We start from the raw sequence: 7,500 nt of genomic DNA, 5'->3' as shown, positions 1-7,500 counted from the left end.
GTAGGGTTCGGTGGAAAAAAAGTTTCGGCAGAAACCGAAACTCTGTCAAAAAAGCCCAAATATTCAGCCGAATCCGAAGCCTGGATTCGGTGCATCCCTGCAAGAAACACCCAGACAGCGAGGCCTGGCCAGGAAAGCTGGTTGGGACAATTAGCATCGTATCGATGGAGGTTATTTCTAAAGTCAACCAGGGCTGGGACAATATGCTTCATGTCCCGATATACGATTCTTTCACGATTACATGGGCGCCGATTTGATTTGCACTGCGATTCTAGAAGTATTGAGTTGGGAGTATTGGGCTTTCTTTTCCTTCTTTAACAAAACCAAGAGTTGCACAATACACTTCTAGAGACAATAGATCGTGAGACATTTCTAAGAACTAGTCGTTTTCTAAGAAGAATGTCTAACACCACATGTCGGCCATCAGTCAGTCCGACGTTTAGTTCATGTGTAAAGAAGACGATAAAATGTGATTTTCTGCATTTTCTGCTTTCGCTCCGTTTCGCTGGAAACAGATATGACGTAATCGGCGTCGGCGGTATCGTAGAAACAGAAAATATTTAGCTGAATCATTGGTAAAAAAAAATAAACACAAAAAACTGATTCTAAGGAAAAGAATGGATTTTTAAAAATCTGCAGTACAGGCCAAAAGTTTGGACACACCTTCTCATTCAATGCGTTTCCTTTTTATTTTCATGACTATTTACATTGTAGATTCTCACTGAAGGCATCAAAACTATGAATGAACACATATGGAATTATGTACTTAACAAAAAAGTGTGAAATAACTGAAAACATGTCTTATATTTTAGATTCTTCAAAGTAGCCACCCTTTGCTTTTTTATTAATAAGGAAAAACTTCCACTAATGAACCCTGACAAAGCACACCTGTGAAGGTAAAACCATTTCAGGTGACTACCTCATGAAGCTCATTGAGAGAACACCAAGGGTTTGCAGAGTTATCAAAAAGCAAAGGGTGGCTACTTTGAAGAATCTAAAAAATAAAGACATGTTTTACATTAATTCCAGATGTGTTCATTCATAGTTTTGATGCCTTCAGTGAGAATCTACAATGTAAATAGTCATGAAAATAAAAAGGAAACACATTGAATGAGAAGGTGTGTCCAAACTTTTGGCCTGTACTGTACATGAATCATTATTGTTGCTCAAAAGTTTGTTATTTGAAATCACACCTGCTTAAGAGACAGAAGAAACTTTGGCTAGCCGGCTCAACCGCAATCAAGAAAATGATAGCTCAACGCTGCCCCCCCCCCCACACACACACACACTCTTTATATAAAACAGTGTAACGGTGTATTTTCTGGACAAAGTTATGCTTGAGCTCTCTACAGCAAGGATTAACAAAGCCAAATCATCGACTATCAGCCTATGGAGAAACACAGCAGCACAAGAACTAGAGGAGAGGGACTAGACCAGGTGGGATCTCTGTTTTCTTTTTATTTTGGTTTTAAAAAATTAGTTATCTGCTGCAACAAAGCTTGGGTCAGATGTCAGAGAACAGGTCTGAAAGCTCTTTGATGCCTCCAGTTTGTAGAAAGTCCTCTTTACAAAGGGCTACGTTCACACCGCAAGTCTTAACGCTTAATTCAGATTTTTCTTGCTCAGATCAGGTTTTTTTTTGGCTGTTCACATGACCTTTTAAAATGTGGCCTATATATCAGATCCCAGTGTGAACTGTGTGCGGTTTCGAACTGACCCGCATGCGCAAAAGAACAATAACAATGACATCAGACGCAGCACGCTGTTGCACTAACGTTAGGGGAGGTTATGGAGGAAGTCAGCTTTTTCGCTTTTATTTCAAAACGGTTGTTGTAATGGCAGCCGTAACATTAACGAGCAGGTGCTGAGGACGAGAAGAATGAAGAGAAAGAGAGACAAATTTTGGCCTTTTGCTGGGTTAAGGCTGCAAATTCACTACAGAGGTCTGTGTGGATGCAGAGTTCGTCTCTGCAGGAATGTGGGACTTGCTTCACAGAGACACATCGCTGTTCTCCACGTTGTAGCCTAGTCAAGTTTTAAATGTTACTGTCTGTGTCTAGGGCTAACTCCCGCTGGAGCAGAATTGTGACAAATATTGATGTAGATTGACGTAAAAGTCGCATCAAATCCTCCTCGGTTGTTCACACTGCGACTGCATTGAATTAAGAAAAATCAGACCTGGGTCTGATTCAGGTCCACATATGGAAGTGGTCTATATCCGATTTGAAAAAAAAATAATAATAAATCAGATCTGGGCAAGATTTTAGACTTAGACTTCTCTTTATTGACTCTGACTCCCGCAAGGAAATTAGATTTCCAGCAGCAGATTTTAGCATCTTACAAAAACACTCTTTAAATAGAAAAAAGATAGAAAAAATACAGTATAAGAATAACAAACTTTTAGCTAAATATTTTTTTTACAAAAAAAAAACAAAAAAAAACAGTAAAACAACAATGAAATACCGGTAAATAAAGAGAGATATATAGATATATAGGACTGTGTATGGTATTGTGTTATTATACAGTTAATAAATAAATGACATTTTGCATAAATTAGCAGTTAAGAGCAGTTAGAGTGTCCAGGTATGTATGTGAGTAGATTATTAATAATTTATTGCTATTTATTATAGTTTTCTGTTCTCTGTTCTGTCCTCTTTACCCTATTTCCTCCACTACTCCACTACTTCTGAAGAAAGTCTGACCTGGTCACTTGACCCCCCCAAAAAAAAAATCTGATTTGGGCCACTTGTGCCTGCAGTCTGAACGTAGCCTAATAGATGTTATTTAGTTGTGTACATGGAGAACTAAACCGCTGTACAATAGCATGACCAGCCTGACAACTGAAAGAGACAAAAACCTTTTAAGATTACGTGGTGATGGCACAGTGGGTGTGACACATGCCCTTGGTGTGGGAGACCCGGGTTCGATTCCCACTGCGATACATCCACCAATGTGTCCCTGAGCAAGGCACTTAACCCCCAGTTGCTCTAGAGGCGCGTTACCTCTGATATATAGCAGTTGTAAGTCGCTTTGGATAAAAGCGTCAGCTAAATGACATGTTATGTATGTTTTTCTACCTTTCGTTGAATTTATTTAGGGAACCCAACATGTTAAGCCCCTTGAGGGGATTCTGGGTTTCCTTTGCATGTCTTTTTTAATTTTTTTTATTACTTATTTTGTCCCGCTGAGCGACAGCTGAATAACAGTTAATAAACACAATTATCAAATCCGTTTCTGTCACTTGAATAAAGCGATTTATCAACATCTCCTTTCAGCTCCAGTGGGAGTATCTTACTTCCTGGCTGCAGTGATGTTGTAAACCACCAGACCTCTAATTCCTCAACAACAGTTTACAGAAAGAGTCCAAAACCTTGGACACAGACAGCAACTAAAACCTTGGATACAGACAGCAACTAAAACGTCTTTCAGCCTGTCGCCTGTCGCGCTACGCTCAGCTTTACGGTAGGGGTGGAACGGTACACAGAAGTCACGGTTCGGTTCACAGCTCGGTTCAGACATCACGGTTCGGTACGAGTTCGGTACAATGGAGGGAAAAGCAAAAATGCAGAAGGCAGTTTTTATAGCGCATGTCTCTGTACCACCTACAGTAGTCATCCCGTCTCTCCCCTGAGCTAGCTGCAGCAGCCTGAAGTGTGTAGAGTAAGATGTAAACAGTAAACAATAAGTACCCTGCCACATCATCTCCAGACTCCATCTGGAACTTAACTGGAAATACAGCATCTCTTATTTATGAAAGTGCAAATTACATAGAATAACAAAAAATATGTGGACAGGATGGCATGTTGTAACGACGTTCGAGTACATATAGCAGGGGTGGCAAACTCAATTTCACTAAGGGGCCACACTGGAAATGACGATCACAATAAGGGCCAGACGTGTTGAGTTTATTGACATGCTTTTATTTAATAAAAACAGTCAATTAACTTTGTATTATTGCAGGTCTCATATAGATTTCTCCCATACAGTTTGGTTGACATAAAACCCTAAAAAAAAAGTCAGCAAAATGGTTTCTTAGCCATCGTAGAATTTAGCAAGTTACGAAAAACAAACATTTAAACATTTTTAAAAGCAGCTATACCACCCAGCCGACTCACCACCTGAATATTAAAAAAATGTTTGTTACGAAAAACAAACATTTAAACATTTTTAAAAGCAGCTATACCACCCAGCCGACTCACCACCTGAATATTAAAAAAATGTTTGTTACGAAAAACAAACATTTAAACATTTTTAAAAGCAGCTATACCACCCAGCCGACTCACCACCTGAATATTAAAAAAACTGTCTGCTTCTGCGGAGGAATTCTGAGTCTCAAAGTCAGAAAATCTGTTAAATTCTGCACGGCAGTGTGAAATGTAAATGGACTGTTTTTATAAAGCGCTTTTCTAGTCTTAACGACTTTAACATAGTACAGGAACCATTCACCATTCACACACATTCACACACTGGGGCCGAGGCTGCCGTACAAGGAGCCACCTGCTCATCAGGTAAACACTCACACACATTTAAACATGTGTGAACATTCACACACATTTACACATGTGAACCTTCACACACACTTACACATGTGTGAATGTGAGCAGCATCGGGGTCAACTCTGGGTTCAGTGTCTTGCCCAAGGACACTTCGACATGGGACTGCAGGGCCAGGGATCGAACCACCAACCTTCCGATTGACAGGCGACCTCTCTACCACTTAGCCACAGTGTGGCATAATTACAGTATGAAAACCAGTTTGTGGTGCACAACTAGTCGTGCCAAAATTTGCTGTGAACCTAAATTGAAATGCGGGCCGGAACAAAATTTGCAAGGGGCAGGATTATGGCCCCCGGGCCTCGAGTTTGACACACGCGACATACAGCAAATAGGAGGGAATAGGGGCGCAGTGAAGATGACGTGTAAATACCGATAGCTTCAGTGATTTTTTTTGGCCCTGTGTGTATCTAAAGGCTGCTTAAGCACTGTAGGGAGGAGAAGTTGGACAGTTTTTGTCTTGTTCCGGTGATTGGCGTCTGATATGCGTTAGCATGTTTGATGTATTTCCGCTCGCATACCCGACAACCGCTGAACAACATCGACACACAGTCCTCGTCTCATCCACCACTCTCTCGCCTGTAGGCTACTACCGGAACTGACCCGAAGACCAACGTTTTCGAGCCCGGGACGGCATGAGACGAGAGGACACGACTAGGGCTGCCACCTCTTAGTCGATTAGTCGACCAATCGGTCGTTTTGGTCTTAGTCGACTAAGATTTCGTTAGTCGATTAGTCATTTTTTATGCTTATTCATGCTTAATTACTCATTTCCAAGAAACTTATCATCACATTTATGGTAAACACAAGATTTAAAGTGGTGCTTTTGCAGGATTAATTGTGGAGAAACTCAGTTTTACAGATGGTTAATTAACTACATTTATATTGTGCTTTTCTAGTCTTAACCACCTCTCAAAGCGCACAGCTCTGTCGATTAAATCAACTAATCGATTAGTCGACAAAATCGTATAAGTGTTAGTCGACTAAGACTTTCTTTAGTCGAGGACAGCCCTAGACATGACATGGGAGGCTCCAGGCTGCAGCCACACAGTCTCAAAGTTTTCCCAAACTTGCGATCTGAAAGAGGGTCGCCACCACTCGCCATGCTCGTCCTGCTATCTCTGACTCACTCACTGGACCGTCGACCTGACAAAAAGGCGGAGCTACAGATCAGGTGTCCCTAGAACATCTAGAGTATCTAACAGTAGTTCCGCATTACATTAATTAATTTGCAAGCGAGTTTCTGTGTAAATTCATGCACTGAGCCGTGACGCATGTACCGTACATTTATCACTATTTTCACTCTTTTTACAAAGCAAACAATCAATCGATTAATGGAGAAAATTAATCAGCAGATGAATCTATAATGATCATATTAGTAATAATCAGTTAATAATTCAAAATGAGTTCCAGCTCAACCAACTCCAACAGTAAACTCCTGCTTTCACATGTATGCATGAGCAATATAATAATCTAATGACAGTGTAACAGTCACAGGAGAATTTTTTTATACTTGATATACTGATTACACACTTTTACTGAATGACTTTTACTGTTACGGAGTATTTTCACCGTGTGGTATTAGTACTTTTCCTTAAGTATCTGAATACTTCCTTAACCACTGCATCATGCAGGTAAAAAGTACTGGGTGGGCCAGTGGTGTAGTCTACGTGATACGCAGGTATACGCAGTATACCCACTAAGAAAGCTCCAGGATTTCCATATACCCACTTAGAAATGCTCAATGACACGCAACAACATACTTTCCATTATATTTTTGATATATTTTGAATTGTCATCTGTGTTCTTTTTCTTCCCATAGGCAAAATAAAAAGGTATTTCCACCGTAAATTGGTGCATTAAAGTGTATCCAAATGCAGAAAATGAAGTTGCTGATGATCAAAACTTCCCTGGGGGAGGACACCCAGACCCCCCACTATGATATACCACCTCCCAAAGGCAGATTTTGACATATATATATATATATATATATATATATATATATATATATATATATATATATATATATATATATATATACATACACACACACACACACACACACACACACACACACACACACACACACTCACATTACAATACATTAAACTACACCACTGGGTGGGCTATCTGTCAGATATAAGCCTCAATCATTGAATCAAGTTATTTTGAGGCAGAAACAACCTTTCAGTGAGAAGCTAGGGGCTGTAATCACCTTTTGGCAAGTACAAATGTGCATTTTATTTGTTTGTATTGCTCCTTTCAAAACTGTATTTTAACTGGTAAAAGTTCTGGGTGGGAAATGATCTGTCAGCTCTCACTGGACTCAAGTAGCAGAAACAACCTTTCAGTGACGAGGTCGGGGCTGCAATCACCTTTTTGGCAGACGAGCACTTTTTAGCACAACACCTGTGTGCCGGCTGCGGTCTGTTTACATGTTATTACCTGAGTTTCAATGCTACCACACCCCCACACACACACACAGTACGGTACAAACTCAACTGTCTGCTTCTCAAACTAACTTTGCAGCGGCTAGCTGAGATGCTACCTTCACATATCAATCCACAGAGCCGACACGTTAACGATTCAAACCCAAAACGTTAGCTGACATCACGCTAGCTTGCGGCATGACAGAAGTTAGTGAGCTAGCCAGTCAGTCAGCTAGCAGGCAAGCTAACTGGTGCTATTTACCTGCAGCTCAGCTGTCAGTTTAGCATGGCGTGCAGCATGCTAACCAGCTATTGACGTGTAGTTTAAACCGCTGTCAAATGAAGCCCTTAGGAGCACCGTTAGCTGTGTGTCTATCTATTTATATCTATCTATGTTTATCTGTGAGCTACAGCGATGTGACGATGATCAGACAGGTGGCAGGCTAGCAGTTAGCATACTAGCCTGTAGGCCCTGACAGAGCCGCCGCTAGCTCTGTTTCTTACATGGAAGAAAAGCA

General features: G+C 40.7%; 1 protein-coding gene across 1 annotated transcript in view; it reads right to left on the bottom strand.

Moving 5' to 3' along the window:
* Nucleotides 1-7,500, bottom strand: part of cand1 (cullin-associated and neddylation-dissociated 1) — a 64,114-nt gene that overhangs the window by 56,215 nt on the left and 399 nt on the right.

Source organism: Perca fluviatilis, chromosome 23 (genome assembly GCF_010015445.1).
Source record: "Perca fluviatilis chromosome 23, GENO_Pfluv_1.0, whole genome shotgun sequence".
NCBI lineage: Eukaryota > Metazoa > Chordata > Actinopteri > Perciformes > Percidae > Perca > Perca fluviatilis.
This window is presented reverse-complemented; position numbering and strand designations above follow the sequence as displayed.